At 40.5% G+C, this 26,829-nt stretch overlaps 1 long non-coding RNA gene across 2 annotated transcripts in view; it reads right to left on the bottom strand.

Moving 5' to 3' along the window:
* Positions 1–2,281: 2,281 nt before the first annotated feature.
* The window catches only part of LOC112638966, a 119,544-nt gene continuing 94,996 nt past the window's right edge, over positions 2,282–26,829 (bottom strand). For both annotated transcript variants that reach the window (XR_003123234.1, XR_003123235.1), the window contains one exon: positions 2,282–2,653. This is a non-coding gene — a long non-coding RNA (uncharacterized LOC112638966). The remainder of the gene's footprint in view (positions 2,654–26,829) is intronic.

Raw genomic sequence — 26,829 nt, 5'->3', positions numbered from 1 at the left:
ATGGGGCGCGTATTCTTCGGGGAAACGATTGCTTCTCTCCAACCTTCACGCCCGCGACCACCGATAGCGCGGACCGTCGCGTTGTCGAGCCGGTACCTTTATTGCCCAGCAGGAGTTACGTATCGAACGTGGTCCGCGTGTCGAAGAGTCAGACGGATAAGTCCGTGGAGAAGTGGAGAGAATAATGGAGGGACTTTCTACTATCAAATAGATTTATGGATATCCAACCGGGTACCTACTACCGAGGTTTATACAGCCGCGAGCGAGCCCCGTCATGCTTTATCCGCCGTTAAGAGCGCAGACGTCTTGCAGATATTCCGCGCGCCACGCGTGAGAGAGGCGAATATGTTTATCGTTCCACGCGGCGAATTGACGCGGGAGGAGCACGTGAAAGCGGACTCTCGTATTGTTTGGATACTTTGGGGAAACTTGCTGTACCCGCCGCTGTGTTTTATGGCCAGCTTCCTGAGCAGCAACTGCGACTTTAAATTATAGCGGATGATTATAATGCCATATAAAAAGATAATAGCTCTCATGGGGTTTTAACCATGTTAAAACTGCAATATGAAAATATGAAGTCTATTATTTGATCGTGCACGGGCTTCACTGTTATTTACGGTCTGCTACGCGAGGATTTATCGTATAAAAAAATTTTATGTGCTTGAAAAATTATATAATTTATTTTTTTTTTCGTAACAATTCAAGAGGCCATTACCGCACAATACGGATTATTCGGAAGGAACAATGGAGCCGCGAATATTGACTCGGGAGAGGTCATCGAGATAGTCCATCTAGCTATCTAGCGGGATTAAATTCGACGATGATCAATACGTCTCGTGTACTGTCGCATCCTCCTCGCTTGGACTCGTTTGAAGAACACAATCGGTGGTCAATTATTCACATGAGTGACTCGGCAGAAAGGCGTTTGAACGAGATCGAAGAACAACGATACTCATCATCTAATTCTAACTCACGATTCATGATAGACCAACGTTGCGATAACCATTAGGGAACGATTCGGTCTCTACGAAAGCCGGTACTTGCCGACGAACTCTTTGACCCTTTGGTCAATAAGCTGGTCTTTGATCATCGGTTCGATCAAAATATTCTTTGCATGTAATTCGTTGATTACAATATTTTTAACTTTGATATGTTATATAAAACGTTTATGTTATAAGAATATGAATGTTCTCCCTTTTTTCACGATTTCTCTGAAAATAAAATATTTTGTTAGCATTATAATGTTTGTTCATTTTACGTACATGTGTACTGATCATATGAGATGTTAATTCCTGTTCTGTAAGCTGCGTAAGTTCCAGCAATTATCCGTTCGCTGGTTAAACCGGCTACGGTTCTCATCGCGGAGGACCGATCTGGAGTTTCACGTTATCGCGCTACATCTCGATACTTCCGTTCGCCGGAGGGCGTAATTCTGTCCTCGATCATTGCACGATTCGCTCGTCTACGATTACACGATAAAAGTATGTAAACCTGTTCGTGAATTACTCTAACTACATCGTTTCTAAACTTCTCTTGAAAGATCTACAATACCGAACCTTATCAGAAATAAATTTTAATTCCGCGTACAAAATTAAAAATATGCGTTAAGAAATATGTGCTTTTATTTATGAAGAATATTACAAAAAGAAATAACACATTTAATAAATTAAATACAAATAAATAGAAATTATAATAGAATCAAATTTGACAATTTATTTGATATCCATCTAAACGTATTTAGATTGCATATCCATCTATTTAAACGTATTTAGATTGCAAGATTAAACAACTAACAGATGGGTCGGGTTTGTCCAATTTCATATATCGGTACATTACGTAAGAATAAAATAAAAGAAGACTATGTCAATGCATAAGTGCCTTGCCAATGTTTGCCCATTTTCCAACTGTTTATTTTCAAATTAACCTCCCGTGCGTACAAACGCCCGCGCGTAACGTGCACGCGTGGCCGGCGCGTGTCACCTGTCTGTCATGGTCTCGTGAGTGCACGCCACCGCTACTTTCGTGAACACTCTTCATGGTGGCGACATGGCCGACTGACCCCCAAGACCTGCTGCTGGAGGTATCTCTGTCCGCTATTTCGAGCGTAGACTAGATAATAAAAAATATACAAAGTGTATATCGAGACATTTTTATTTTGTGTAGACATTTTATTTCATTTTTTTCAAAAAATATGAATGTAAATAGAATCTCAAGTCTTGGATCGAAATTATTAAGAGTAGTTTGTCTAAAATAATTTCTAAATTTTAGCCATCAAGATCGATATTTTAAGCTGATGCTTAATTAAAGACAAAAATTAATAAATGTGTTTTAGTAATACTGTAAAATAGTCGGATTTTCTATTATAAATGTAATTATATAATGTTATATAATGTTTCATAACTGAAGTAATCTACGGGATACAAGTCACTTAAGAATTGCAAAAGAAGGAGACGAAGGGTTGCCCGGCATCACATGCCGAGGATTCACGCACGGTTGGCGTAGACGCGCCCCGTCTTGGGGGCTGCAGGTGCAGGAGGTACTCCTTTGGCGGATTCATGCTTGCGTGATTCCAGGAGCCGGCAGGTCCTCCGCGGAGGGCCCTTCCGCCAACAAGCGAATCCTCCTGGCACGCGTTTCTGGTGCCGCTGGTGTTCTGCGAACATATGTGAAGGAATCATGCTCGACTGCGCCGCCTTGCCACCCCGCAGGTACCTCTTGGTGGTGGCCGCAGGTGGTGCGGTGCACCTTAAACTGCCACCTCGAAGCAGGTTTTCAGGAAGTCTGTAGCGTGCCGATGCGTAAACTTTAGTATGCGTAGCATTTATTATCTATCTGTACACTTGTCTAATCTTTATATAAATTTCTATTTTTTTCCATTAACTTTTGTTTACTTTTGTCATAATATATTTTGACATATATGAAAATAATTGAAGTATATATCTCTCTCCTATAGAGATTTATCATTAACATTGCCTTGTGTAATTTTAGCAATATCCATTGTGCTCCTTCTATGAAGAATTGGCGCACCGCACATGGATATTGTAGAAAATATAGCTGGTTATAAATAGTCGTCGATGGACTGTAGGAGGCTGCATAAGCACAGGACGTTTTTCATGTGACTAGATCCCGGCGATATCCCGACGGTATTGTCGGTCAGTATTTTTACCGGAGGGTGAAAATCGCAAATGTAAATCGTCACCGGGTTGCATGTTGTTGCCCACGCGTTCGGATGTTAAATGTAGAGGGATTACGGCGATCGCGCGCGTCACGGTACCGATATTTCGAATGTATCGACGACCGACATCAATCGGGGAGGGGTTTACGAAGGTGTTCTGGCGACGCGACGGTGTGCATAACGGAACAGCACGGATTTTTGCGCGCGAGGCCTCGAATCGTCCTTCTTTTCTTTTTTTCCTTCTTGCTTTTTTTAGCCACAGACGGAAGTGCCATCGATATTCAATGACGAAAGGTAAATGAATAGATAAGTTACCCAAGTTATCTCCATTGTAAAAAAAAAGGAAATGTAACGAAAGATGTTAAATCGATGGCAGATAATAGAAAGATTCTCAAATAGAAAAGATTTCCCGATGGGATAAGCATGTAAAAGTCATCGAGGTCACTCGGGGTCAAACGATAAAATTGATTCGTATGCCGTACGCATTATCGCATCCGCACGTTATTACCCTAGCCGATGGACAGTCTGCAGATGTATATATTATTTCTTAGATTCTCCTTTCTTGTTGAAGCTAAATTGCATTATACATTCATGAATTAATATCGCATTACCTACACCGGTAACGTAATCCTCTTCAGTAGTTTTAATATCTCTATAAAATTATCTTAATTCCATAAAATTATTTTAATCCTTCAGTAATTTAGTATCTCTATAAAATTATTTTAATTAATAAATATAAAATTATTTTAATCCTTCAATAATTTTGTCATCTACATAAAATTATAATTAATAAATATATGATTATTAATAATGTATAATTATTTGAAAAATGGAAAAACTTTTAATTTTGATTAATTCGTATTTAAATTCTATAGACAAGAATTTTATAAAATTATTTTAATTCTTCAATAATTTTATTATCTCTATAAAATTATTATAATTAATAAATATATGATTATCAATAATTCATAATTATTTAAAAAATTGAAAAACTTTTAATTTTGATTAATTCCTACTTAATTTCTATAGACAAAAATAAAGAGAAAATCCCAACATTTTTTCAAAAGAGATGAAAAAAACTACACTCCGATTATTGTTTCATTGTGGAAATATCGCGTGATATCGAAACGTTAAAGGATTTAATACAATTGTCGTCGTCGCCCGAGATTGAGCCGCCGTGACGTCGCTTTCATCTTACATTCTCAAGCCGCGACACGAAACTGCCGTCTCACGACGACGCTCGACAAAGAGTCGTCGTGAAACGCTCCGAAAAGTGGAGCAGCTCCCTTTTCTCGCGGGCGAGGTCAAGAAGTCTCGCGCTCCCTTTGTTCCCTTTTTCCGTAGCGGCCGCCGTCAGTCGGGCCCATTGAAATCAGGTGTTGCCGCGCGGTTACCTTTCACCATGGCAACGTATTGTTTCAAAGCAACGTGCGTTTCGTCAACTCGGCGCGTTTCCGTGTACTGCACAGGGACCACGAGCGAATGTATCGGCACGCAGGTGCGTGCTAGTCGTGCGTCGTTGCGTTGCAAGGCACTACCCGCACGATTTCTAAGATAACGGTTGACGCTCATAATTATCAGCTCTCCTAAACAGATACATATCCTTTATGCGCGCTCGGCGCAAGGTAATGCTTTGCGTTACATCCGCATTTCTACATCTGTCAGGTTTTGTCAGAATTTATCGTGGACCTTATTAGCGTATACGCAAACGATATTAGCGGTACGCGTGCAGTTTCGCGAGAGAAGCTACTGCACGATCAACCCATTAGCGCTAACCGTGTAATTCGAAAATAATTTATCCGCTTCCTTATTATCCGCTCTCTACACGGCTGTTATTATTTCGCAGTACGTGCTGCTATTCTGTCGACTACATTATTATTATGGTCCGATTATGCTACGCGCTGCTGAGAATTGCGTGCTTATCAATTCTCATCAATGGTAAAGACGGTATTAAATTAGATTCAATTATTGTTACCATCTCGTATGCTCGTTCTATTAATAATGTACTCGTCCTCGAAGCGCATTGTCAGGGTTAATAAACGCGATATTAAATTGAGATCGACAAAATTATTGTTAGAGGGGCGTGTAAATATTTTTCACGCGCATCTATCAGTCAACTTGCATTCTTGGAAATTACTACGTGCAAAATTACTTGAAATCAAATTGTATTACGATGCCTTTGCCGGACAATTTTCGATAATAACTGAGCGAGGGCGAAACATCATTATTTCGTATGTAACTCCGGTACTTTTAGCGGGATAATCGTCGTCGATTGGGATTGATCGCGCAATTATCGGTCTCAGCACGATCGTCCCATTAACGTCAATTGTCGAGCCTCCCCGGTTCGAGGCAAAGCGAATACAGGCGCGACCGGTCGCGTGGCCGGCACGCGCCTCCACCGATGACAACTTCCGTTCCTCGTACCGGAAGTCGCGCCGTGTGTCGACGCAACTGTACAGCTTGCATTCTAGATGCACCCGCCTGTATGTACGTACGTTGAGCAAGTGGCTGTCAACATGCCGCGTGCGAATAAAATGACGTCCTTTTCTTGTGCGTAAATATGCCTTCATCGTTTGGGTGCGTTCACTTATTTACGATGAAGAGACATTTTTATGATTGCTTCGAAAATTGCGTGCTTTAGTTTCTTTCTCCGAAAATAAAAATTCTTTTTTCAGATAAATAGAAAATGAAAGAATTAGAAATTAATTTCTCCCTTTCAAGTCATGCATTCCATCTCCGATTAGCTTAAGACCTTATTACTGTTGCTCCTTGTCGCAGCTACGGTTGTCGCAATCGTGCTATCTGGATGCAGCGAAATCGCGGATTTTATTAAAATCAAGATAGAACGCAACAACTTATTTACGCATTCCAAAATGGTGGCATTCCAAGATGAGCCCCGTCATAAAATTTAACTTGTAAGATGATATAGTGCCGAACCGATACTCCAACACGGGCGCAATGCGGGAGCTGCGCCGTAATAAACGCTGTTTTATTGTGTGACCCACGGTTTCGCTGCCCTTTCGTAAATAAAGAGACGCTGCCAGAGCTTCAACGTTTTTATGCTCTTACTAGATCATAAATCTCGATAAAATGTGAAATTGAGAAATTGAACGTTTTGTCGACCCTTACATCAAACTGTAAATCAAATGTTCCGTAATATCTACATTTCCTTATAACTTGATTTTGTATTTTTTAAGTCTGAATCTTTGTAATTTATTGCAAAGTAAGATAACTTTATAAAAAAAAAACTTTTATTTTTTTATATCAAATAAATTCATTTTAAAGATTACATTTTCCTGAAATTTCTTCTACAATGAAGTGATCTCTATTTTTAATGGGATTCAACCACGGAACGTAAATTTCAACTTTCGCGACTTACGACACAACCAATGACAATTCGTTTTTGTGAATATATGGCCAATGCAAGAAAAGAGAGTTGCCAACACGTGCATCTCCATCCATTTACGCGTTTGAAGGATAAAAGTTGACCTTCTTCGTGATCTTTTCCCGGTTTCTCGCTGTTGAACCATCTACAATTTAAAGACATTCGGACGTGCGCGACCCTCTTTCCTGCGTTCAAAGGAAAAAAATAACTCTCCCTCCCACTCCACCCTTTCCGGTACGAAAAAGTACTTCGCGAGAGGCCGCATCGCGACTGGCTAATCTAAAAATACTAAAGTCGACCTTTCCCGCGGCAAGAGTGATGGCCCTGGACGACTGCTAAATCAACGGCAAGATTGAGATGCAAATGCAGTCTCTCGCATTCAGCGAGAGAAGAGAAGAGAGGAAATGAGACGGCGGGGGCGCGGAAAGAAAGAAGACGCAAAGTCGGGGATGTTGTAAAAGACGAGAGAAAATGCGGAGAGCAAAGATAGGATCCAGATGAGAGGGAAAGAAAGTAAAAAACCGCGAAGGACCGCGCGATAACTGTGCAATTCGGGCAATTAACATTTATAATGTCTCCATCCGGCAGCGCTGACAGGTCAGGCGAACAACCGAGCGCGCATAAAACGCGGGATTTAACGCCGATAATTCAATCCGACCACGATTGTGCGCCGTCCCCGCCCTCCTTGTCACCCTTTGCTTCCCTCTCCGTCTTTTTATCGCAAAGTAACTTTATTAAAATTCGCGCTGATCTCGCAATAATTCATGCGCGATGCGCGCACGACTCGAGCACGTAGTCAGCTGATATCGCGGGCCCGATCTGCCGCATCTCGCGTGCGTATTTGCGGTGCGTATAAATGCGAATGTACGCGGGTATTCGCACGTTCGGAAAATGAAAATAAATCGTGTGCTATCTCGCTATATTTTCTCATTGGTGTCATCAGTATCATAGAAGGTGCAACGTCTGGAACGAACTAGTTCTAATATTGTCAAGAATGAATTCTTTTAATGAAAAATGATAAATTATAATAGCATATACAATAGATAATATAGGTACACGTAAAAATATCTAAAAACATCAAAACATCATCACGATAAACATATGTGAATAATGAAGAGAATTATAAAGAGAAACTTTACTTTGATAAATATGTCAAATATTGTTCAAACTTTAATATTATCACGTTTTACTGATCGCACTTTGAAATTCAGTTAATGGAAGACTGTCTGATTCCTTATCTCCTATTGGCAGCCATTTGCAACGTATTTTCTTCATTTCCTAAATAGAATAAATTTGTAATATCTCTTAGCTATTGATTCAATGATAAAAGTCGACGTAGGAATTTACAGAATTTATTACGGTTCCATTTTCGTCGATTTCACATATCTCATATTTAAAGAGAATAATATGTTCGTTATCGCCTATATATAAAATCCTCTCACGTATGTCTTTAATGATATGAAGTTCAAAGATTTTCGTAACAACTACGTTCGTTATCAACCCAAACCATTTCGTTCTAGATAAATCTAAAAATTATCAATGTAAAATGTTAAATATAAATTAAACGATGTATCAAAATACTTCACCTTCGTGAGCTGCGCGATTTATCGTCACATTTCCCAAAGTCAACATGTCGTGTGCTTTACTGAGAAAATAATAATTGTGACCTGTAAAACTAATTTGATTTCTCCCATGTTCAAGAATTATCTGCAAAGAAATTTCCGTCTCATTCCAACAATCTATTATTCCATTTTAAAGTCAATCTATAACATCATCGGTATCTTCACCCGAAAGTTCACTCGATCACCGGACGTTCGCACACTATGAAATTCCTTACTGAGCCATTTGAAGTTTGTCTGGGTTTTCAACACAAAATCACGAATCGGTCCGAGAATCTTTAGAACCGGTATAGCACGAAAACATGTTATCTATTTAACAAGAAACCATAGAATAACTTGAAAAAAGTGTAGATTATATCAAGACATTTGTAATAATCCGTTACTTGCGTGCTGGTTGGCACAAAAATATTTCCGATTTTATACGCATTTGTGTCAAAGCAATATGGAATCGGAGTATAATCGAGTGCTCCGATTTCTTGAGCGACGATCGGTCCGATAATATTCCACGTATGATTGATATTTAAATTCTTGGAGATACAAAATTTTCGTTTTTTCTTAACGATTAGCGTATGAGCCTCATCACGCATTTTGACAACATTTAATTATTTTGGTTATGACTGTTTCTTCGATAAATAACATTAACGTCAATTGTTTATTATAATTGCGATAAACATCATACTGAAATTTATACTTCTATACTATTATTTAATAATAAATAATTTGTAAATTTCAATAAAAATCATACAACTATTTCTTCAACTTTACCTCGCTTTAATTTTAAATTATCTGAATATTTTATATTCAGTTCCTTTTAAAATTTATATATATAGTCACATAAGAGGACCAGCTAATCGAATCTCATACGAGAGAAAAGTTAACCGAGAAATCGGTGACATCGGCGAGTTCCAAATCGAATCGAGTGATATTCTTATTGTCGATCGATCACGAGGCCCATCTTTTTAGTACATCGGCACAGTCATTTGTAATCATTAGCAGCATGGTACCGTTGAACTCGATATCTTATTATGTCATTTCGTTTCGTATCTTTTCTTTCACGCCGCATCATCGATGTAGATACCTCGGTATTGTTGTAAATAGTATTCGAAGCGAGCATCATTTATTGATGAAACATTGATTAACTTTTATTCAGCGCGGACGAATGCAGCAAAATATGAATAAGCATTTTAATTATAGAATTACGTAATAATAATGTCATAAGTAAATCATCTTTTATCATTGGGATCAATGTAATATTTATAAATATTATAAATATACTTTAATGTACTTATATGTGTACGTGATCCAATTATAAATAAAATTTGACGTTGCGGAAGAACGTTTTTTTAGAAAAACTTGAATCTTATACATTTGGTGCAACTGGTTCCGCGACACCATCGGTGCGATCCTTACAGCAGTAAAGTGTACTACAGTATTGTATCCATGCGATGATATTTAATTCACGGAATGCGATAAACACGCTGATATGTGAATCTACCGTATTCAGACGCGAGCGCAAAATTAACGTCTCGGGAGCAACCTGTTTGCAATTTATACATTCCAGATGGCTCCAAGTAATTGAAAAACTCGATCGCGAGAACGCACTCACGTTTTCCACTCATCGCGACCTTGGATGTAGTACAACTCGAGATTTGCGAAAAGAGACGTTGCGCTTGTAAAAGAAGTTCCACCTGCTCGCCTAACTATGTATTCCGCCTCGTAATTAGCGAATTCCTGAAACTGCCGCGTGAGACTCGACTGCGAGGGGTCTCTAGTAAAGTGAAGTAAAATATCGTCGAAGTTCGCGCGACTTGGAGCGATTATGAGAGAAAAAAAAAATTGCGAAAAATTCTACGTTCTTTGATCTTCGCGGTGAATTTGTGTGATTACGATAGAGTAATTGCAATGCATCATTCGTAGTGTGGCGACGTGGTAGCACTCGCGGCAACAAGCGGGACGGGCCCTGGGGTGAGCCTTAAATTTCCAAGCCGGCAAATTGAAACGGCCCCGGGCCGCATCCCGATATTGCTTATGGTACAAATTTAATAAGACGCCTGCTGGGGCCACCAGTTACCATGCTAATATCATCCGCCATCGGCGCAGCCTCTCCACCTGACGCCGGGACGAATGCGAAGAAAAAGGTAGTGGTTGGAAAAAAGGGGCAATGCGCGGGGCAACGAAACATCGCGCAAGAAAGGGGGAAGGGGAAGGGGAAGGAACCGACGGCGACGACGAAGATGACTGCGACGTGAATGCGGACGCCGAGGAACGCGGGGTGACTCGTAACCCGTAATGTTATGGCGCTGCCCACCGCGAGAGGGGCCTTAAAGGGCCCTCGTGCCGAGGTCTTTAGTGCCAAATTGGTTATGCGGACGCTTTACGACACGGCGCGCCGATATTAACCGAATGAATTACATAAATTATCCTCAGCGTTACTTCGAGAATGACGTCGACGACGACTGCGTCGAGGAACGGCGAGGCGAACTTTCGTGCGTTCGTCCGCGAGTTCCGCGCAGATTCCATCATTTTAATTGGAGTTTCAGAGAGAAAAACAGAGAGGTATCTCTGGAAATAATTCTTCCTTTATGGACGATGTGATGTAGTTGCTTGCGTTTTAAAATTAACGATGTCTCTCTGCGCACACATATTCACATATTCATACATTTAATTATTTAACTATGTAAAACATCTAGAAATGTTAAACTCTTGGAAGTGTCTTTATATGTTAATTTTTTGTTCTCGCAATTGTTATTTTTAACGCTAATAACCGAGGAAAATTAATCTGCAGTTTTTCTCCGCGCAAGTTGGTCTGAAAACTCGCGGATTCCTACGCTGAAATTCCACGGGACTCATCATTCACTGATGCTGCTCGCGAGCATAACGAGGATAGTGTCCGCACATCACATGCGGTCCGGTCTCATCCCTCGTCATTTTATCATCCGGCGAACTGACTCTTGCGGGGTACCTACCGCACTCGGGACGCGTCTCTCGACGGGCAGCAACGCAGTAATCTCGTGCGTCCCTCGTCATTCGTCCGTACCAAATAAGACGAGATAAAGGCGGGCGAGGGGAGAAGCGAGGAAGAGGCTTCTCTCTCGCGGAGAAGCGGAATCAAGTAGAGACATTTTTATCAGTCGTCGAGTCCTCCACGGGAGGTCCTCGTGCCAGCGTACACGTGTCTGTATATCCCATCGAAAATTTCGCAAAGTTTATTTTTCCAGATTACGCTCTCGGCAATTTAAAGTAAAGATACACGAGATTGAATGAAAAGCGAAATAGAGTAGCAACGGTCGGTAGATGAAAAATTCAACAGCCGCCTGGGGTGCGGAGAGGTGAAGGAATTGTTTGCGTGAAGGTGTAAGATAAGATGAAGATGCGGGTTATTTAATGCGACTCGCAGGTGAAGCGACACAAAGGCCGTTGCTACCACAAGGTGTGTCAATGTATCAAACAATTTAATGATAAACCTGCACATTAATAACGATTAATGTAATAGCATCCTTATACACGTTAATAAAAGCACGGATATTAAAATAAGAACACACGCACACAGAGAAATATATTCTGTTCACGTTTCTGTTATATTCATAAGTTATAAAAATCGCATAGAGTTATTGTATACAAGATCAGTTTTAATTCTGGCCAAATATTTCCACTATTTAACATTTACTTAGATGTTAATTTGATTTAATAAAAAAAATATATATTTTTATGGCTCGCTTTACATCCAACCTTGAGAAAATCTTGGCTCCCGACGATTCAATGATCGCGCCGATCCAAGGCGTATCTTTCATCCCGACGCGCGAACGATCTCTCCTTCTAAGTAAACCGGCGCGCAGAGATTTAATGCAGATCCCAGCGTGCTCTTCGAGTATCCTCGAGGGTCTCCTCCTATTTCCGTGCCGGTCTCGCGTAGCGGCGCGCGTACGAGACGCCGCACCGAGAGCGGCGAATGGCGCGGCGCGACGCACAGCCGGAGAATTAGCATACGAGGTTGGAATCGAACGAGGTATCCCCGATGTCTCCATCGCTCGTGAAATGGATACCCCATTCCATCGCGTTCTCCTTTCAGGATTGGTTTATGCCCGAGCGAGACTTACGATCGGGCCGTGCTTCAATCGCCGCTCGGGGAGCCAGCCAGCCAGCCGCTTCACCTCATCTCGTGTGGGTGTTTTACGTGGATATTATTGACTTCGTCTTACTCTTTGTTGTTCTCCCCTGATCCTCCATGAACGAAACGTCTCCGGATGCTACGCCGGGTAATGCGTCGTATGTTGTGAATGGAAGGCGATTTATTCGTACGCCGAATGTTATCGTCGCGATGAAATGCATTAAAGTCAAATGCATCTGGCGACCGTGTCTCTCGCCAAACGCGCAATGTAAACGAATGCGAAGTACCACGCTTACAAATATGAAAATAAAATTAGCATAAGAGTATATAATTAAAATCATAAATATATATTTTATAAACATTAAAATTATATTAAAAAATATTATATTAACAAATTATATTTAAAAAAATTATATTAAAAAATATTATCATAATTTATAATAAATTTAATATAAAAATGCAAACTTTTATTAAGATAACAGTAGCATGGGATCAAAAAGTAATAGTAATAGTTCAGAGTGCGAACAACGCATATTATACATGCATTGAAATCTCTACAATCGGTATCTCTCTACTCGGTATTGAAGTCTTCTTATCTGACTCGACGCGATCGATTCGTCCCGAGCTTACGTCTTATATTTTTCGTGCGGAATATAATCAACGATGCATACGGGAAGCTTTAGTGACAGAAAGACTGAGATAGAGCGACGGGAAAAGGAGACAGAAGAAGGAAGAGAGAGGCTACCGGCTACGGTGAGTTACGTCCTCGCGCGAATGTTCGCCAATTATCTCCAGACGGGTAGTCGACTTTAATTGGACTTTACGCCGGTGGGTGGGATCAGAAATTGTGCATCGCGAGCATGCAAGAAACACGCATACATACTCGACTCGCTGATAATCGATAATTGGTCGAAAGCTGGGATGATTTGCACCATTAAATTCACATGACACGAACTGCCCGGAACTCTACGATCTAATCTGCTCGCTCGTTCGAGATGTCCGACCGGTTAGAAAGATCAACATCGTGTCGGTTTATTGCACATCTTGATCCGAATACGCGCACATGATGGAACTCAAATTCACTTTTCCGACACGTAGACTCGTTTATGGTCGTAACCGGCGAGTTATATTACCATGACGTTCATTTATCGGATATGACCGATGTCTGACGATTGTGATCGTAATTTAACAACGTATACTCATTCGAGATTTCTCAACCAATCGCTTTGTTTTAAACATATATAGATTTTTATTATCGAATAAATTACAGCAAAAACAATCGATAAGATCGAAAATTGTTGTATTTTTCATTCTAATTATCAATCTATTCTCATCTCTCTTTTTCGCTTTGTAGAATTCTTCCTTTTTATGACTACAAAATAATTAGCATTTAGCGCGGACAGACTTGTTTAGAAACCGTCTAGACGATAGTGCATGGTACGAATCGTCGTGAGATTATGTGCAGAAAATGCGAGGTTCATTGCAGCACGCAACGAGAAAGATAATTAAACGCGCGTTTATGCTGCTGCTACTGGCGCACGTGCCAAGCGAAATTAATGCCACACTCGCAATCCGCAGATAGTCTGAATAGTATCTGCGGATGTTTCTGTTATCATTGTTAGCAAATGTCATTTTCTCTTTTCACTCCAAGTAAAGTGGATGTGAATTGCTTAAATAAATATTTTATAAGTGTATTATACATAATATAAAAATGTTATACATAATATACATTATTATTTCGTCTAATCAACATTAGCTATTCATAATTTAACTGATTTCTTACATTTTTGGTGAATGTATACGTGTGTGCAACGAGATCGCACGATGAACGAAAGATGCAACCGTACCAGGTGGAACCAATCCTTCGCTTGTTTTTGCTCCGACTGACTTATCGATATTGGCACGTTGTACGATCGTGTATGTAACTACTCGAGGGAGACAGAGCGGTTGGTGGGCGAAAGGGACGAGAAGCGGAGGAGGAAGCCGTACGGAGGCGCAAGTCTCCGAGGAGGATAAACCAGCACGGCTGAATTATTGCTAAGTGAGGGTAGAACTTTGACCGGCGACCATTGTGTGTACGCGGGCGCGTGTGCATGCGTGTTGCGTGCACGCGCTTTCGCGAGGCGACAGTGATGACCTGGATGGACCGACGCCGAATTCGAAAACACGCAAAGAAAGTGTCTAACTAAAAAATGCTCGCGTGCTTGTATCATTCGTATTTATTACACAGTATCAGAATTGTTTAAAATTATGAATTTATTAGTTTGTCAAAATTGTTACTCTTCCGACTAATTAATAAAATTCAAATTGGAGCAAATTCTGAATTCGCATTTTTTGCGAAAATGGAATAATACTTTTTTTGATCTCGTAATAAATGCGAATAAGGGATATTTAATTCTATTAGAACAGTTTTAAAATTTATTAGTGGACTGATAATTTTCATATAATTGTGAATTGTAATATTCGTGCAGTTTGGAAGGATGAATAAAATAGATACGTATACACTCGATCAACGCGTCTATTATCTGCGCCATGTAGCACCCACCATGTGAAGCGCTTCGTCGCTTTAGGCGTCACATGACGTCTTCTTCAGCGAAGATCCGCGCTAAAATCAAGCATTACGAGAAGAACACCGCCGGAGTTGGCGAGGCTCTCGAAGGAGAACGATTACGCTCCGATGAAACTCCGAGTTATAAAAGCGGAGAACAGAGTGCGAAAAAGAGAGACAGTAAACGCCTCTCTCCCTTCCTCTTCCTCTTCTTCTACGCGCTCATGTTCGAGTCGTGCTGCGGAGGTGGACGAGCACGGAAGGCTCCATGCAGTCAGGGTGTGTTAACTTCTATCAAGCCTATATTATCATGTATTGGTCGATGGCACTACTCGCTGAGAGAGGAAGAAGGAGCGAGAGTCGAAAGAGGTTCCAGGGAAGGCACTTCTCCTTTCCACGAGATATTAGAATTTACAGAGAGGAAGAGTGATGTTACAACGTAGATGCAGTTCAATTTGCTCGCCTATCACTTATATTAACCATCGTATTTTCATGGTCTAAGCTTCAAGGGATACATTAATTTGTATCGTTTAATAATAGTAACGGTAATATATATACAAGGAACAGAGTATATTATATATCACACGTTGATGAGATTTTAAAAGGATTATGTATATTGACATTTTGTGTTTTCCATTCGGGGGTTCTCAGATAAACGCATCTATGTAAATTTTGAAGGCAAGACTCGTGTATTAACGTTACATTTGCCAGCGGGGAGTAATAAATCCGTTTGTTCCCTCTCGCGCTTCGAAACGAAAGAAGGACGAGCCGTGGTCCACCTCCAGGTTGTCTCTCGAACATTTTATTCATTTGGCTCCTCTTTCGTAGGGGGATATCCTAACGGTGTATCGACCTACTCGCTGCCGGAAGTGCAGATCGAGTATTTTGTCTTACGCGTATAACAATAATTGTCGAATTTCAAACACCCGCAGACATCCGCATTTCAGTCGCCTTTCACAAATGAATCAACAATGAGAAGGTTACGCCACGTTTCTTCGCGAGTCGAATGACGTCGCATACATGACACCGATATACAAAAGAAAAAACAAAGTCTAAGCACTTCGAGATTATTTCAAACATACATTTAATGTTAAAAAATTCGGCAATTTTATCACGATTAATATTCGTTACGTTTCTTTTATATAATGGCAATTCTAAAAATGGCCTCGTATTAATCGTATCACCATGAATAGCTGTCCAGACATATAACTTCCTATATCTAGAAAGCGATTCACAGTAATACCTGCGCCGACAGCGCGTTATCGACCACTCTCATCCCACTCCCACATTCCAAACGCGCCGGTCGTTGCATACAGCCACCTGCCGCATGCATTTCTTTCTACGGAGTGATATAACGACGGGGAGGAGAGAGAGCAGAGAGTAATTCGTGCAAACGGCGTAAAGGGAGAGGGGAAAAAAGGATTGCGTAGATCTAATCGTATACGACGGGGAGATCGTATTACGCAAGAAAGCGGCAACCGCGATGCAACTCGCGAACGCTTTAATTATTTAAGTCCCGGATCCAGCTCGCGCGATTCCACCTTCTTCGTTTTCTTGCCGCAGCCTTCTCGTAACTCAGCGACTTCTTTCGCTAACTCTAACCAGTGGCGCGGTACTCGTTACCGATCCACAGTTTTCCACCAGCCTACCCGCTAATCATGCGATTATTTATTTCACTTTATTACTCCGTGATCATTTCGATATTATATTAATCATCGAAATAATCGCAGAGGTTGTCGCAATAACTTTTTGCCCTCCCATCTCGATGGATTATGAAACGTGTCATCAACTTTATCCATTTTTCTCTATCGTCGTAAAAAAACTATTATCGTCATCGTTATAGTATAAAATTTATTTTCTCTCTGAGGATAGAGTTTTTTCTTTCTTTTTTATATTTGTTTTGTTTCATTTCTTCGTTTGAATTGATTTTTATTTTGTTGAGAGATTTAAAACAAAATTTAAAATATTCGAAGGTTAACATGTTTATTATACGTAGTTTTTCTGTAACTTTAAACTGCGACTTATCTCACACAATGAAACAGGTTTCGCACGTCTGATTTTCGTCAGGGTCAAAATGTATGCGGGCAAGGTCGCCTACATTACGCATATAAATTTGGTATGCAGTTAGATTTGCATTTTTTTTTTCGGTTGTTTTCCCATCGTTTTACAAATATTCAATTAATAAACGTCCGTCAATCAAACTTAAGAGTAACGTCGATTATACATTTATGCTTGATTGATATCCTATTAACAATTTCTGACTGGTAAATGAATCGATGAAAGCATTCGAATGCTTGTGAAAGAACGAGTGTCCTATTTACATTTTTCCGAATGCAGATTCTTTGAATACTATGCAATCGTAATCGTATCCTTACTATATTTTTCTGTGCTAAAGAGTTCTAATGCTATCTTTTATGAACCACTTTACATTTTCTGAGCATTCCCGTTGCTGCCCATTTAATCAAACGTCCCTTCGCAAACGGTAATGATGGAACGTCGCGTGCTCTCAAACGCTTAAAAGACATCGTCTCGCAACAATAAAAAAACAGAATGAAGGACGACACGCGCTGCGCCGATGTCGCAGGAGAGGACGACCAGCGCAAGTCCAGTGCTCGGGAAGAGAGTCTGCGTGCGGGGGAGGAGAGAAGTCTCGAAGATGAAGAGAAGGAAGGAAGAGGAGCAAAAAGAGGAAGTAGAGAACACGAGCGAGGAGAGACAGAGAAGGAGCGAGAACGGAAAGAGAAAGAGAGAAACGCTGATAGGATTATAAGTAATGCGCCGCAGCACGTGGCCCCGCTGGGCCCACCTCCAGGTTGTCAAACCTGTTTCTTCCTGTGTGCCATCGTCTCGAAGGTGCAGCGAGAGCGCGGGTGCCGCATCAACGGAGCGTCCGTCGACCGATTTTAATATTCGTCCCAGAAATCGGCCTCGCGGCGGCGCCAAAAGGAATTTGAGATACCGCGCCCCGAGTTTGGGCCCCCCCGGAAGAGCCCCGACGAGTTACCTGCACGTTGTCGATTTCGCGCGACATTTCGAGCGACCGGTCGAGGTGAGATCCACTGCCGAAACACAAGCGAAGGAGCAAATAGCGACCATTAGGCGACCAACCTGTGCCTTAATGGAAAAATTGAAGATAACCACCGGCCTGCCACTCGACCACTCAACCGATTCGCTCGCTGCCCCGGCACGGGAGGTGTTTTCGTCGATTACGTCAACAAACTGGCCCCGATCGCTCCCGCTCTTGGCGGGCTCCGATGCTCATCGAGACGCAACCCGAGACGCACCGTCCTCGACATTGCATTGTCATTTTTTCTCATTACGCATCGTGAAAAGCGATGTTGGCTTCCATTAGGCGATCATCGTCTCCGGGACGGATGGAGAAACGAAAGAAAAAGAAGTTTGTGGAGAAAGAGCCTGTTTCTAAATACATTTATAGCGATTGGAGTTGTGCATTTCTGCATTCTTTCAGACAGCTAAATCATCATGCGCATCATCACATTTCAAATAATAACTAATCAAATCCGTATCAAATAAATTATTTTTTCTTTGCGGTATCTCCTGTTTAAGTATGATAAAAAAATTTCTATCGAAAAACACATGCTAATAAGAAGTTATGTATTACGTTACATAATTTTTATACTACACTGAAATTATATTATTATCTATGGAAAAAAGTTATGGACATATTTATAATTATGTAATTATTATATTAAGTTATTATATATTTGATATTATTTTAAACGCTATTTAAAATTATTTCAACCGTGCTATCTGAAGAGACAGAGTAATGAATATTCAATCAAATTATAATGATTATTCAATCAAAAGAAAAAAGTAGAGATCTTTATTGACGCGTGTATCTATTAGAATTTCTTGAGGCGGTGTGATCCAGTTCGCGCTTCTCAATCAGCGACAGGTTACACCATTTCGTGTAGCCTCCATTCCCGACGAATGTATGTTATTATGCGTGTTTATCTGCCTTTCACAAGTGGTATCTGCGATAATTATACATTTCGAGTATGAAAGCGATGAAAGGTCGCATTTCTACGTTCGCTACCTGGGGCGTCCATTACTCGCGCACGGTTACTTGACGAAAGTGCCTCGATTTCGTTTGAAATAGGACGTCTAGACGTATTATTATCGCATATTGTTGCATCGATGATTTCTCTCCCATCGAATTGTCTTTAAGGTCCGTCAAACAAGTTCGACTCGGTGATTTCGAAAAACAGATTATCCCCAAGGCACCTTATTTCGCGCGACTTCCATTCGTAGTCCATTTGCGCGATTATCGGTCGATTGATATCGATCGATGATGATCGACGATATAATTACAGATCCTAGTGTTTTAAACGTGACGAGGGACGGCGCGTTTCTACCTGGACCGCCGTCGATTATTTGTAGTTACCGCCGAATATGGCCGATCGACCGTGCAGACCGTTATAATCCGCTGATTGAATGAAACCGATGTTACTCCGCGACCGGGCGGAATGTGCGGGTGAAAGAAATTCGCTGGATGAAATATGGTCAGTCTACACGGTGATTAGTTGATTTTTGGGCTACGGCGGCGTCTGCTTTGCCATCCTCACGGGAACTTTCCCATGAAATATGATCAGTCACAAGTTTTATCTCTGTCATCTCTAATCTGAGATATTTTCTTATATATCGCACATTAATATCTTTTTATAATAATTATCTAAAAAAAAAACATCAATAATCTCGAAGATTTTGCTTTCTAAAACAGGGTACTTTTTAGCGCATAATTTTATTCTGTTGATAAATCATTTAGGAAAAGTAGTGAGAGAGACTCATGAGAATAAAATTAATCGACTAATAATAAAGTTAAAGAATTAATGAAAAGTATGTTGTAATGGATTTTCTATTGCATCCTCCAGACACTTGCATAGATTGGATATTAACAGCGTCTGCAAATACGTTGAAAAAAATCAAATACTACGGTGTAGAAGTTTTATTGTAAACGCACTTCATCGCATTTGCGTCACCATGTCGATTCGGCACGACAGTCTCGATTTGAGGTACCACAGGGGTCATCGATCCATCGATCGGCTGATCTGATGCCAACGACAGCAGCGACGACAAAAAAGTTACGACATCACACAGTTCCAGTTTCGACGCCGGCGTTACGCTGATAGATCCGTGGGATTTGATCGCGCCGATACGAGGAATCAATGCTGATCGTTCGATCGATCCGTCGTTCGGCGCCGATTTCTCCGCAGGTGTCCCAGACGACTAGAATACGTTGACGATCGTTGGCGTGCCATTTCACAGAGATCGATAAATCCCCCCCCTCTCCCTCCCCCTCGTTATTCTATAGCGCGTATAGTTATACAGTATGATCTCTCTGTCAGATCTCCATCGTGAAATTGGGACTCCACAATCGCTCGTGGATGCTGATTCTCTCGTCAAAAAGTTCAGGCAAAATTGCAATGATGTTTTCCCATGAGGTTCCGTGTCGCATTGAAATAGATGCTGGGAGAAAGTTACGCTTGAAGATATTGAATCAACCAGTTCGTCGATAATTGATATTGACACAAACTTACACGCATCGCATTTTTTGCATATGTAATTCCTCCGTGAAATAATTTTTTTGCACTAATATCTATATCATTAACAAGACAAAAAAATCTAGAATCTATAAATGCTAAACGTGTCTGCAATGAACGACTAATTATAGAGCGGTGGTAGAGAGACACTCGTGACGGACAATCTTTAATTATTTAATAAAATGTTGGTATTGCTGAAATTCGCTCCTTTGTTCGCCGCGCGCGTCCTTCTGTTTAACTCGTCAAAGAGAATCGTTCTTGAAACGAGCAATAAAGGCGTCAAGCGGAAATTTACAAGGTTTCGAAGTAAGCGTCAAAAGATCATGGCAGAAGATCGAGCACGACGATCGGCGATAAAACGTCATTACGACGTCGAACGCTGGGATCATCACCATTTGCGAACATGCGTGAAAGCGGCTGCTCGAGGCGCAGGTGGCGAAACGATCAGTTTTGCGCCGAACCATTAAAATCAGAGTCGATCGTTTCGCATAATCGATTTAAGCGAATCGAAGAATAGAAAGCCGAGAACTCGCAATTTTGCGAAAATAGATCATAAGAAACGACATAATGTTAATTCTACATATTATTGTATCTGTCTATTTTTTAAATTTGCAAATTATATATTTAAATCTTTTAACTCTTTCCTTTAGAGAAGATGCAGAAGTCACGAAAGAATTTTATTTTAAATTTTATATTAAAATTCTATCAATTATATATTAAATTTTAAATTAATTTTATTTTTTAAATGTCATCGTTGTTTCCATAATAATTTCACGTAGAAGATACATTGGCGACTAATTTATTTCTCCGTAAGAATTTGATGAGTTTTTCGTTAGCGACACTGTATAAACTTGCAGATTTCATTTTCTGGCTTCCCGACCGCGAGTCTCAACTCACGCGTATAAAATTCGCCATTTAATTGTAGACATCGAAACTTCTTTCGTACCTATTAAAGGTGGACGCTTATTTGATCTTGACCTTTTGCGAGTTTTGCAATTCCGCTTCCAAGATAGGCAACAATCGCATCGTATACTCGCGAACCAAACGTCAGCCATCATACGCACTTCTTATGTTTTCGAGATGCACGTCGCAAGAGAGAAAAAGCCTTGCTTCGAGCAGTATATTGCATTTGCAAAAGCTAGCTAATTTATTTGACAGGAATATTTTCCTGTTGCTGAATTTTTTGCTAATTTTATTCTACATATTTAAAAACATACAATCAATATGTAATAATTATTTTCCCTTTAAACAATGATAACTGAAACAGAGAAACTTATTTATTCATTTCACAATCTATGTAATATAATTAAATAAATGTAAAAATTATAAAATAACTTAATGTCGCTAGTCGATAATCAAAGGATCATTGAAAAAAACAGTTTCTTGACGAAGTCTCACACGGACGCATCAGTTTCTCTCAAATTCGAATCTAGTTAAATAATGTTTTTGTTAATGTGACTTGTGCAATTTTGCAAGATTATCGTCTATGCCTGTCCCCTGATTATTATTACATCGTATATACTTGATAAGGACCACAAGCATATGGTTGAAACGTGTCGTATTAATAAACAAAATTTCTGGCTAGTTTGGTCGACTACACTTTTTTTTTTCAATGATCCTTAAATAAATGTATCTAAAGACTTTCTAAGCGTTATCATTGTATTCCTATAATAATTGATACAAATTATCATTGTATTCCTATAATAATTGATACAAATCTCTGGACGTCGTGAGTTACTGATGTTAATTGTGATTCAATAAGCAGCTGCATTATGCTCCTCATAAAGAAAACTAAAGGCTTCAATAGCTTAATACAAATGAGGTGGCAAATGAATCGCAAATAGAACTAACCGACGCTCGTTAAGACGACGATATCCATAAATTCCATCCTTAATATCGAGAACAGGTGAAGGTGCACCAGTGAAAACCAGTGGGAAGCGGCGAATAGAATGTACTTCGCTAAACAGGCCAATAACAGTGATTACTTGAAATCAATGGCGCGTAAAGTAAGTATCGGTAATAAGAATCCGTAAAATCGTGAGTATGAATATAGAATATCCATAATACCGCACGACACGCGGCAAGGAAGATAGAAGGTTAAAGAGGGTGGGATCAGGCGGAGGCTGCATAGGTGTATCATTACCTGGCTGACCCCTCCCGCATCTGATCTTTCGGAGCAGAATCTAGAGCAGACCGTTTCACATGTGAAAGGATACCCGAGTACCTCGCTACAACGTGCAACTATTGTCGGGATTCGTCGTGAATCCACTTTGCGCACAACCGACAATTGTTTCCCGGTCGTCGGGCGAAAACATCTTGTGGGACATCAGAGCTGGTCACGAAAGGGAGTTTAGAGCAGGCGCCGAGGATTCTAGGAGAATTCTAGATAGGAGCGTCCACGAGATGATAACATTTAACGCGGTTGACAGTATTCGTTAGAGTGGTGTATGCGTTTTTAGCAGACAGATAAAAGATCACGTTCATGATTGATTTTAGAATGCATTACATTCGTATAAAGCTGAAATTGTTAATAATATTAATAATATATATGATGAAGAATGGTAATAATTACATATAAAATAGGCTTAAATAGCAATGTCAATTTACAGGATTGATTATTCATCATTAAGACTATTAAGATTCTTTAATTACAACGCCTTCTTCAATGATCAGCAATCATATTTACATACCAGAGATTTATTAAATCATTTAACTGTGTCCATCATTTAACTTTGTTCAATTCAAGCATCATGTGAATCATGTTTCTATTTTGATGGGATTTCAAAAATTTACAAAAATTTACGCTTATTACATAAATGCAAAAAAGTGCTAGAATTGAATATCGTTAATTTAATTATACCTAATTTTATCATTCATTACATATTACATATCATTGATATCACTCGACATTGCATAAGAAAACAGCGTTCATTTATCACGCTACCAGGAGCATTTAATTATTTCAAGGAAAGTTTTATTCATAGAACAACGTATATATTACTTTCTTTTATGTCTACTGGCGATTACCTAATCAGAATACTAATATGGATTTTTAATACCAGTCTACATGATGATTAACGTAAGATATAGTTTTCATTTACTAGAGCAAAATTAGTTCCGTCATAGAAATTAATTGCTAAATTTAATCATAATCATAATTAAGGAATATCCAAAGAAATTAACGCAAAAGAAAATCCTCTCTGTATAGAAATATATTTATAAACGTACGTCAAGGCGTAGTATCTCTCTCTTGTGACCTGGACACTGAGTCAAATGCCGTTTGTTGCCCCGAATTCTCTGTGTCGTAAAGCATATTTTTTTATTGCATGTCCGTGATTCGTGAGCACGGTCATCGACGCGTTTCACCGGCTGGCAAACGTGCGCAGAAATCACTGCTATTAGCGATTGTAACATTTGAGAACAGACGGCAGTCAAATGCCGAATGTATCGATAGGCGATGTGACAAGAACACGTTTTTGCAACATATAAAAATGAATTTGCAATTTGATATATCACGAAAAATGTTTCGCATGCTGGCAATAATGACAGTAATTCGCGAAAACGTAAACAATCGCGTCCTTAATATCACAGGCATCTGAAAATTCAGGACAAATCCAATCGATTGTTACATTTCACACTAGAAATGCATTGCATAGAATCATCTCAAAAACTTTGATTCGAGTTGTATATAATTATATATGATATTTTTTATTTCAATATTTTTATTTCAATTTATAATTCAAAATAATATAATCATATAATAAATCTGCATTTCGCGTTTTTCTAAATATGCTTCTAAAAATATTTAATTTGATTTCATCTTGATAAAAAAGAATCTGTAAAAATGAGCATTTAACGCTCTTCCTCGTAAAAAGATTAGAGTGTCCTGTCAATTTAGACGTAAACAAGCTTTAAATTAAATCGCACTTATTGCTCGCAACAGCACTAAGGGCAACAGCGTGCCGGAAAGAAAAGTGATAGATGGACAGGTAGAAAATGCATTATTATGTTTTGCATCTGCGTCTCTCTACGAAGCGAACGAAATTGCCTTCGATTTACCGCTGTCCGACACGTTTCGCGCGAAAAAAGGACACAAAGTAGCCACGAAACGCACGCGAGTGCGGAAGACGGCCGTTTATATATCATCGGATAATTACTGACGTCTCGATATCTCGCACCGTTACATGCCAGTGCGTTTCTCATCAATCGGGATCCGCTAAATTGAATCAAATCCCGTGTTTTCAAGGCGCGAAAAGCGGACGAAAGGAAATCGCGGAAGGGAATCGCGGGCGCCATGACAGCTCGACCTGACATGCATATGGGAACGTATCGTAATTAGTTAAGTGGAAAAGAAGTTTTCTTTAACACGCGTACACATCGAACGTGAAGTGTCGATAAAACGCGTGATTAAAACTTTCCGTTAACGGGAACACGTTAACAGGCTCACGCGTGTGTACGCAGCTCATTATAAAACGCATATACACGGATAAATATGCATATGCGAGTTCAGCGAGGTCGATCGCGCGGTCTGCGAGCTTTGATGTCGACGGAGAAACGATTTGACCGGTTTCAAGACACTCGTTAATCAACCAAGTGGTCCGCCAGTGGTATCTAATTGACGGCTAATTGAAGTGGACTGCTAAATGAGAAACGGCGATAAGAAACACCAGCGCCGGATTATTACAAAACGCAACGCCATGCGTTGCAAGAGCGGATACGTGGATAGCTGGGATTATTAACAATTTTTATGCAGTTGGACCCGATGACGACGGCGATAAAGAATTTACGATAGAATGTTAGACGCCGCGGATTCGCATTTTTCACAAAAAACGACATGGAAGCCTACGATTAACCGTCACTTAAACGATTATTAATTGAAAGTGTTGCAAATCGCACACACGACGTTACGTCAAGTGAAATGACGAATTTTTCATTCGATCGGTATCTACAATGTATCGGGTGTGAGACACGCAATGAACGAGCGGGAACGAGTTTCGCATAATGAATCGAACGTGGAAAAGAACGCCAGCTATTTTTGTCGCTTACGGGATCGAAACGCGATAGAAACATTGATGTATTTTTAGAACGTAGAATGTAGAAACAGGTGTATATACATGGATAAAAGTCATATCTCGTTGGAGCAGAACGCATTGTACATATATTGATGCTGCTGTAATACTTGTGTTATGATTTATCCAGTCATTACGTAGGATACACAATCCTTATATTTATGAATATTAATTCTTCCAATTTTCCAGAAAAAATGTGTAACGCAAGCACATAAATAAATCATTCAACAACCTAGCAGGGAGTAGCAAGGAGCCAAAGTTTAAAGGGGCGACTTGGGGAGAACGGCGTCTGCGATTCAGACACTTTTGTGGTTATCATTCGGGCATCTGCCGCGCTGACAGATTCTTTCCCGTTGCCGAGGAAGAAGAAGAAGCGTGCCGACCATACGTCTACGTCTATTTCCGTACATCATTTCGGAGCACTTACCGGCGCGCGAGCCCACGCGCTGGTCGTTAGGAACGCGCGCGTTTTAGGATGCCACGCGTGCGGCAGACTGTCGCAGCTGCATGCGTTGCAGCGGACGTTTGGCTCGGTCTCCCTCTATCGCGGACGAGGAACGGAGAGTTCGGTGAAGCGGGACGGCTCGAAAGGGGCTGTTCCGCGCTGTCGTTACGACGGCGACTTATGTACTTTCTAAATCTATTGCCTCGTTTTATGGATCTCCGTTAACACGCTGCTTGTCCGAGTGATAAACAGCCGGCCGCGAGATGCACCGCGGCGATATTGTTTACGTCTTTTCCGCGCCGGAACGAGAGACTTCATCTCCCGAGCCTCGTATTTTTCACGACGTCTCTCACGTCATCGGCCTTGGGATTTTGAGTCCCATCAGCATTTGTCTCTCTTCTATTGTTCGGCTATAAAATGAATCTCTCATTTTGGTTTTTCCCCGAAAGTATTTTGATAGCAATTTATTTGTCACGCGGAACAACGTCGAAATACGAGATACGTGAACGACGAATACACGTGGAGAAATTTTGTTTTCGATAAGTCGTCGGCGTCTTCCGGACGGAATTGGGACCCGCGAGGTGATTTATGCCGCCTCGGGATGAATCATGCTCGCCGGCAAAAGAATCGGATAAGTATATAACCATCGATGTCGGAGAGATTACTATGGCTCGTGCTTGATACGAGGTTGAAAGTAGGAGTGTGTGGGTGAGAGACGGCCAGGCAAAGAAGAGAATTGACTCGGTATTTTTTCCCCGAAATTCTCCCATCGCGCACCCCTCGCCACGCGACTCGGAAAAAGTCAAGCTATAAATGAAAGCCGCTTGCAAGAACTCACCTTACGATCGCCTATAGTGATAGCATCACGTTGGCGCGTCGCTAATTATGCAATCGACAATTTTCAAGCTCCAGCTTCGTC

This window comes from Camponotus floridanus, unplaced genomic scaffold (assembly GCF_003227725.1).
Source record: "Camponotus floridanus strain SB8 unplaced genomic scaffold, Cflo_v7.5 scaffold41, whole genome shotgun sequence".
Taxonomy (NCBI): Eukaryota; Metazoa; Arthropoda; class Insecta; order Hymenoptera; family Formicidae; genus Camponotus; species Camponotus floridanus.
This window is presented reverse-complemented; position numbering and strand designations above follow the sequence as displayed.